We start from the raw sequence: 8,093 nt of genomic DNA on the forward strand, positions 1-8,093 counted from the left end.
CTAGACTCCGTTTCAAAGAAAAAAAAAATTGTATCTCAACAGATGAAATTATTTTCTCTTTTGTTTATCTTCATTTTAAAATTATTCAAACTATTTGTTTCAAATTGCATTACTTACGTAACTTCATTATTTTTAGCACTTTGGTGGGAGGCCAAGGTGGGATGATCGCTTGAGCCTAGGAGTTCAAGTAACATAGGCAACATAGTGAGACCCCATGTCTCACTGAACGAGCTAGATAGATCCAGACCTGGTGAGCTCACTGAGTGATCTAGAGTGGCCTAGTCAAGAGGCAAGGCAGGATCACTGGTTTGGAGGCTGGGAGTAAATTTCACTCAAAGGTGAGATAATGGAATTTGCAACAATATGAACAGCCCCCTTGGGGGTAAAGAACAACTCCAAGACTGGCAGACTGACGACTATACTATGTCTCAGAATAAGTTTCTACCTAGGGAATATCTGGAAATATTTTTTAAAGATGAACATAAATCCTATTGTTTATTACAGGGTCTACTAGTTTGCCCAGGAAATTTTACCAAACATTTAAGTGAACATATCAACTAGATGTGGGTAAGGAGCATCTTAGTTTTGAAAGGGCCTCAGCATGCCAAATCACCCTGTTGGAATTATTTGAGGGTATAAAAACAATATGATTCGGCTGGGCACAGTGGCCCGTAATCCCAGCACTTCGGGAGGCTGAGGTGGGCAGATCACTTGAGGTCAGTTCGAGACCAGACTGGCCAACATAGTGAAACCCATCTCTACTAAAAATACAAAAATTAGCCAGGAATGGTGGTGCGCACCTGTAAACCCAGCTACTCGGGAGGCTGACGCAGGAGAACCTCTTAAATCCGGGAGGTGGAGGTTGCAATGAGCTGAGATTGCGTCACTGCACTCCAGCCTGGGCAACAGAGCGAGACTCCGTCTCAAACAACAACAACAACAACAAAACCCGGTATGATTGGCTGGATACAGTGGCTCATGACTGTAATTCAGCACTTTGGGAGGTTGAGGCAGGTGGATCCCTTGAGGTCAGGAGTTCGAGACCAGCCTGGCCAACATGGTGAAACCCTGTCTCTACCAAAAATACAAAAATTAGCCAGCTATGGTGGCAGATGCCTGTAGTCTCAGCTACTTAGGAGGCTGAGGCAGGAGAATCACTTGAACCTGGGAGGCAGAGGTTGCAGTAAGCCAATATTGCGCCACTGCACTCCAGCCCAGGTGGCAGAACGAGACCCTATCTTAGGAAAAGAAAAAGAAAACAGTGGCCAGGTGCTGTGGCTCATGCCTGTAATCTCAGCACTTTGGGAGGCCAAGGCGGGTAGATCGCCTGAAGTCAGGAGTTCGAGACCAGCCTGACCAACATGGCAAAATCCTGTCTCTACTAAAAATACAAAACCTAGCCGGGCATGGTGGCACACACCTGTAATCTCAGCTAGGGGTAGGAGAATTGCTTGAACCTGGGAGGCAGAGGTTACAGTGAGCTGAGATGGCATCATTGCACTCCAGCCTAAGCAACAGAGTGAGGACTCTGTCTCAAAGAAAAAAAAAAAAAGTATGATTATATATAATTATGGCAGAACTAGTAGACTAGTAGACAGAATTTCTACAGACTTTAAATACTAATATCCCACCAAAAAACAAAAAAAAAAAACAGAACAAAATAACAACTGACTTCCATAAAACTTGGGTGAAGGTATGTTGTCTGTGTGCATCCGTATATATGTCTTCATGTAATTCTCATTCATGGGGAAATATAACCAGTAGAGTTTTTAACCCATTGACTAGTTTTGGACTAGAGCTTTATGCTTTCATAAATTACCTAGAATGGTGGTTTCCAACCCATAAGGGAACCCAGCTTCACATCCACATATGTGTTCTCAAGGACCAGCCATTAGACACACCACTACCGAATAATGACTCATGAAAAATTTATTTTAAAAAGGAAGTCTTCATAATTATATAAATGCTTTGGGACCCAATAATCTAACAGAAGAATGTTAGGATGTAAGTTTCATGAAGGAAGAGGCTTATCTATTTCACTCATCACTGGATTCCCCATGAGGTAATAAATATTTGTAGAAGCAATAAAGTAAAACCTTCAAGTTTGCAAATGGCCTTAAAGCTGTTCCTAATCAAAACGCAAAATTAAAAGACAGGTTCTCATGAGGCTGTCAATAGGCAAAATTATAGCAAGTCACCATTAGTGAAGGCAAATGTGAAGGAACATTCAGGGAAAAGCAATACCAATTATACTTTTAGAATAATGGATTTTAAGCTACACTGTTCAATCAGCTTAGACTGTTCCCTTAAGATACCACATTGCATGTTTGATCACAAAAAGTCCAGAAAATGCTGGGCATTATCAGAAAGAACACTGTAAGCAAATTAGAACTTGTGATCCTGCCCTTATTCAAAACCACTGTGTCTGTAGCTACATGTGCTGTGCAGTTTGGGTTCCCTGTACCTCAAGAAAAACATACCAGAGTTGGAAGAGGTCCTGAGAAATCTCAGAGATTGAAGTTATAAAGTAAATGAAAGGGCTTTCTAATGAAAGCCTAAAAATTAGAGCTCTATTTTTTTTTCTGGAGAGATGAAAATTTAGGAGAAAGGAGAAAGAATAACTAAATTATAGGTTTGTTCATCAAACCTCATAATACTAGAGAGAAGAGGGCAGTATTTTGAAGTTTGAAATAAAATATGTACTGGGCTTAGACATTCCCAGGGTGCTCTGTAGATCTTCACCCCTGGATGGGGACAAGGCAGGGCCCCTCTCTGAACTGACTTTTTTATTAGGAGAATTAAACCCCTGGTGGGTGGTGACTTGTTAAAAAAAGAAATAAAAGATGTAGACAAAAGATGATTTTATCTATTGTCAGAAAATATCCTGAATTATCACAGGTACAAAAATATATAAATGTAGTAACATTCACATATTCAAATCTAAAAATAAAAAAGGTTCTGAGGAACTAAGAACAAGGACTTAACATTGAACCCATGAGCTTTTTCCCCCTCTGCAACAAAGCCTTCAAATTTCAAGTAACATTAAACTTTGTTATCTGTTACTTCAGCAATGCTAAGTTCGGTAATAGTAGATTAATAAAAATTCAGTAACAGGACATTAAGGAGGCAGAGGCACTCCAAAATGCATTAAGAAAAATCTGATCTCTAGTCAATATATTCTGTTTAATAAGACAAGGAAGCAAATAAAATGTTGTCGATTTATAAAACTGAAAGTGAAAGGCAGCATGATTTAAGGAACACTGAACTGTGAGACAAAAACAAAAACAAGTTTTCTTGAATTTGCCATTGTTCATTGTATTAGGACTGGAAGGAAGGATGGATGGATGTTTTACAACCTGTGGGTGAACTCTCAACCCTGCTCCCCTACATGACTGACGATGGCTTAAATACTGGTATCTGTGTTGCATTATTGTTTGTAATTCTTAAGAGTTTTTATTTTTTTGTTTGTTTGCTTTGAGACAGGGTCTCACTCTGTCGCCCAGGCTGGAGTGCAATGGTGTGATCATAGCTCACTTCAGCCTCCACCTCCTGGGCTCAAGTGATCCTCCCGCCTCAGGCTCCTGAGTAGTTGGGGTTGCAGGCATGCACCACCATGCCTGGCCAGTTCTTTTAATTTTGTAGAGACAGGGTCTCCCTAGGTTGTACCAGGAATGGAAGCAGACAAGGGGAAAGTCAGAATGAGCAAACAAGTTCAAGAGTAAGCTGCTGCTCCCAAGATGTACAGAGCCTCTGCCTGAACTCGAGCAGGAACATTAATCATTGAGACACTGCTTTCATGGGTGGTAGCGAAGGGAACTCAGTGAAACTTCAGTAGGATCAGAGGACACAGAAAAAAAGAGCCTCAGAACAAAACTCCAGATTGGGAATGGTATAGCTAAAAGAATAAGGAATTGTGACCCCATGGAATTGGCTTTCACTCCTATGGTATCAATAATTACTTGTGTGAAGACCCTAGGTAGGCATTGGTTTAGTATGTAAAATTAAACTAACTTTAAAGATCTCTGAGTCCTTGAACAGGCTAGGCTACAATGGCTGGGCAAATTAATCTAGAACTTAACGGATTTCTACATAAAAATTAACTGCTAAGGTGGACAAGCAGACTCCATAGCATATACATCTCACTGGCCTCTTGAATACACATCTGAGGCCTGATTATAGGTCTATGTCACTCCAAGTGTCAGATGTTCTGAGTCAGTCAACGACCAATGTTTCATTTTATGAGGCACCTGCTGTTCAAGCCAGCAGCAAAAAATGGCCCAAAGAGATTCTCAGCAGTACATAAGAAACAGCTGCTCAGGCAAAAAAAAAAACAACCTTTTTTACATGTCTTTCCTCCACTTAGTGTAGCCCCTCTAATGCACATGTTGCCATAAAATTTGCTGTGAAACATACATCTGATCACCAAGATGTCCCTGTTCAAAATCTCCATGGCGTTCAGGATGGAGCTCAAACCCTTCAGCCTCACATGGAGGATGCATTCCAATGTGGTCTCTGCCCCTCTCCAGCAACTTGTCAGGATACCTTTCATTCTGACCCCAGTGGTGGTTATCTCACACTCTCTCATACCTCTGTGCCAGGGTTTGAGCAATCTCCCTGACTAGAGAAGAATACCTGATACTCCAACCCACCAGGGCCCCAAACATAAACCTGCCTAAGAACCCCTCATCCCCAAGTTTCGGCTCCAGGGTCCCCTTCTGATGCCTTCTCTGAGTGCTGCAACTCCAGTCCTCTGCCCTTCTCCTGCTCCACTTTTCTCCTGACACCCAGGCCTCTCTTCCTCTGTGGCAGCACTTCTCACAGGGGGTTGGAATCATTTGTTTTCTCATCACTCTTTCCCATCAGTATGTGAGCCTCTCCTGTGTTGGGGTCATGTCTTTCCCCTCTATTTCCGTGACCTAACACACCTGGCTCCCCATGGCAGGTGAGTTGTCACTGCTCCCACTGCTCCCAGAGCCATTCCTGGATGTCTTTTCAATCCCCTGGCTGATGTTACCTGCCCCTGCTTGCCCTGTGCAAGGTGTCCTTTGCCCAGAGGCAGCTTCTCCTCTCCCCCTGCCATGTCTTTTCCATGCCAACTGTAGATTTCAAGGACAGAATTACATTGCAAACATTCTAACAAGACTCACAAGATGTTAAAGCCGAAGGGGCCCTTAGAAATTATCTGGTCCAGGGGCTTCCAAATGCCTGTCTGAAGGCTGCTGGTGGACGGACTGCAAAAGAGTAACATGGGGAATGACTTAAAAATACAGATACACAGGCTCCACCATGAAAATTCTGATTCAATAGGTCTAGGATGGATCCCTGCTTTTGGGGTTTGTTTTTAAAGCTTCCCAGGTAATTCTAGTGCACTGGTCTAGTCCAAACTCTTCATTTTTTAAACGTGGAGAACTGAGGCTCAGAGAGGGGAACCGTCACCAAATGCTAAGACTTATGACTGGCACTGAAGGCACAAAGCTGAAGGCCCAGACCCTGCTCTTGAGCACCTACACATACATAATCCACTGGAAACATCTTTGGGCACCACTGAGGCTCATCAAGGGCACAGAATTCCTACAGAAGTCACCTCACTCTCCCTTTTGCTCCCTTTTGCTTTATTCTTCCTCACATCATAATTTTCTACCTTTACTGTAGTTTACTGAACATTTCAGTAAAGTGTTCTCTTTCCTGCTATTTTATAAGCCCCTCAGTAGACACTCACTAAATTATTATTTCTAGATTTGGATCTCTACTTGGGTATCTAATAGGCACCTCAGATCTACTATGTCTAAAATCTAGCTCTTGATTTCCTCCTACAGCCTTCCCCATTTCAGTAAATGAAAATGCCATTCTTCCAGCTGCTTAGGCTTAAACCTCTCTTTCTTTCACACCCTTCATCCAATCCACAAGCATATCCTGTCAACACAACCTTCAAAATATATTCAAGTCCAGCCATTTCTCACTACCTCTACCATCATCTCTCTTCTGTGTTCCCACAAAAGCCTGCCAATTGATCTCCTTGCTTCCACCCTTGCCTCTGCTAGTCGTTCCCAACACAGCAGCCAGAGTATTGCTTTTGAAACGTACATTGCCACTGGGCACAGTGGTCCATGCCTGTAGTACCAGCTACTCAGGAGGCTGAGGTAGGAGGATCACTTGAGCCCAGGAATTTGAGGCTGCAGTGAGCCAGGAATGCACCTGAGGATAGCCACTGCACTCCAGCCTAGGCAACACAGTGAGATCCCATCTCAAAAAATAAGATAATTTGTTTTCAAACTTTTTATTATACTTTAAGTTCTAGGGTACATGTGCACAACGGGCAGGTTTGTTACATATGTATACATGTGCCATGTTGGTGTGCTGCACCCATTAACTCGTCATTTACATTAGGTACATCTCCTAATGCTATCCCTCCCCACTCCCCCCTCCCCATCACAGGCCCCGGTGTGCGATGTTCCCCTTACTGTGTCCAAGTGTTCTCAATGTTCAATTCCCACCTATGAGTGAGAACAATTTTAAAATGTTAAAGCACACATCACATCATGTCCCTACTCTCTTCAAAACCCTTCAACACCATCCCATCTCCCTCAGAGTGAAACCCCATCTTTCCCACAGCCTCCACAGCCGGGATGAAGGCACCGCCCCCGTCTCCTATGCCTCTCTCTCACCCAGTCTGTCCGGGCACACAAAGGCCTCCTTACATTCTTCAGGCATGCTGGTCATGCTCCATCCCGAGCCTCTGCAGTCACCATTCCCTCTGCTTGAAACATTCTCCCACCAGATCTCGGTGGGCTCACTTCCTCACTTCTTCAGGCCTTTAATCCAATGTCCCTTTGTCAGGAGCCTTCCATGACAATTCTACATGAGATACCAATCTCCAACCCCACCATCAATCTTTATCCCTTTACACTGCTTTATTTTCTTCCCAGCACCTATCACCACCCAGCATATATTATATAATTGTTCATTACCTTATTGTCTTTTTGTAAATTCCAGTGTGTTTACAGGAAGGTAATCCACCATTAGAAAGGAGGAACAGGCCAGGTGCAGTGGCTCAAGCCTATATTCCCAGCACTTCGGGAGGCTGAGGTGGGCTGATCATCTGAGGTCAGGAGTTCGAGACCAGCCTGACCAACATGGTGAAACCCCATCTCCACGAAAAATACAAAAATTAGCCAGGCATGGTGGTGGGCACCTGTAATCCCAGCTACTCAGGAGGCTGAGGCAGGAGAATTGCTTGAACCCAGGAAGTGGAGGTTGCAGTGAGCTGAGATCATGCTATTGCACTCTAGCCTGGGCAACCGTCTCAAAAAAAAAGAAAGAAAGGAAGAGGAACAATTTGACAAGCTCATTTGTCCAGAGTTAAGATTGTTCAAGATAGTCACAGATTCCCAAGTGGGTTTATTATGAACCAAACATTTTGTAAATATGTAAATTTTTGTTTCACTTCTTAAAATTTTAGAGAGACCTTCAGTGGTCATAGGACTTCGCCAGTGGGAAGGGATCTACCTAAAGTGCCCTTGTCTATGAATCCTGGATCCCTGTAATGGCTGATTAAATTAAATATTTTATCAGTGGGGAGTGCCTATTGGCCGATGTCCCATAAGGTCATTTATTTTGAGGATGGGATCAATGTGACACCAGAGGAAAGAAAAGGCTAGCTCTGAGAACCATAGGGAAGAGGTAGGTACAGGGTGGGCCTGAGTCTTAAGAAAAAAAGACACAAAAGGCTGGGCACAGTGGCTCACGCCTGTACTCCCAGCACTTTGGGAGGCTGAGGCAGGTGGATCACTTGAGGTCAGGAGTATGAGACCAGCCTGGCTAACATGATGAAACCTTGTCTCTACTAAAAATACAAAAATTAGCCAGGTGTGGTGGTGCACGCCTGTAATCCCAGCTACTCAGGAGGCTAAGGCAGGAGAATCGTTTGAACCCAGGAGGCAGAGGTTGTAGTGAGCTGGGCGCCACTGCACTCCAGCCTCAAGCCTGGGCGACAGAGCACAACTGTCTCAAAAAAAGGCCGGGCGCAGTGGCTCAAGCCTGTAATCCCAGCACTTTGGGAGGCCGAGACGGGCGGATCACGAGGTCAGGAGATC

The 8,093-nt window shown here is 43.8% G+C and overlaps 1 protein-coding gene across 1 annotated transcript in view; it reads right to left on the reverse strand.

Annotated features, from left to right (window-relative positions):
- ZNF592 (zinc finger protein 592) overlaps positions 1 to 8,093 on the reverse strand; it is a 40,358-nt gene that overhangs the window by 28,565 nt on the left and 3,700 nt on the right. The gene's annotated exons all lie outside the window — the stretch shown is intronic.

This window comes from Colobus angolensis, unplaced genomic scaffold (genome assembly GCF_000951035.1).
Source record: "Colobus angolensis palliatus isolate OR3802 unplaced genomic scaffold, Cang.pa_1.0 Scaffold534, whole genome shotgun sequence".
NCBI lineage: Eukaryota > Metazoa > Chordata > Mammalia > Primates > Cercopithecidae > Colobus > Colobus angolensis.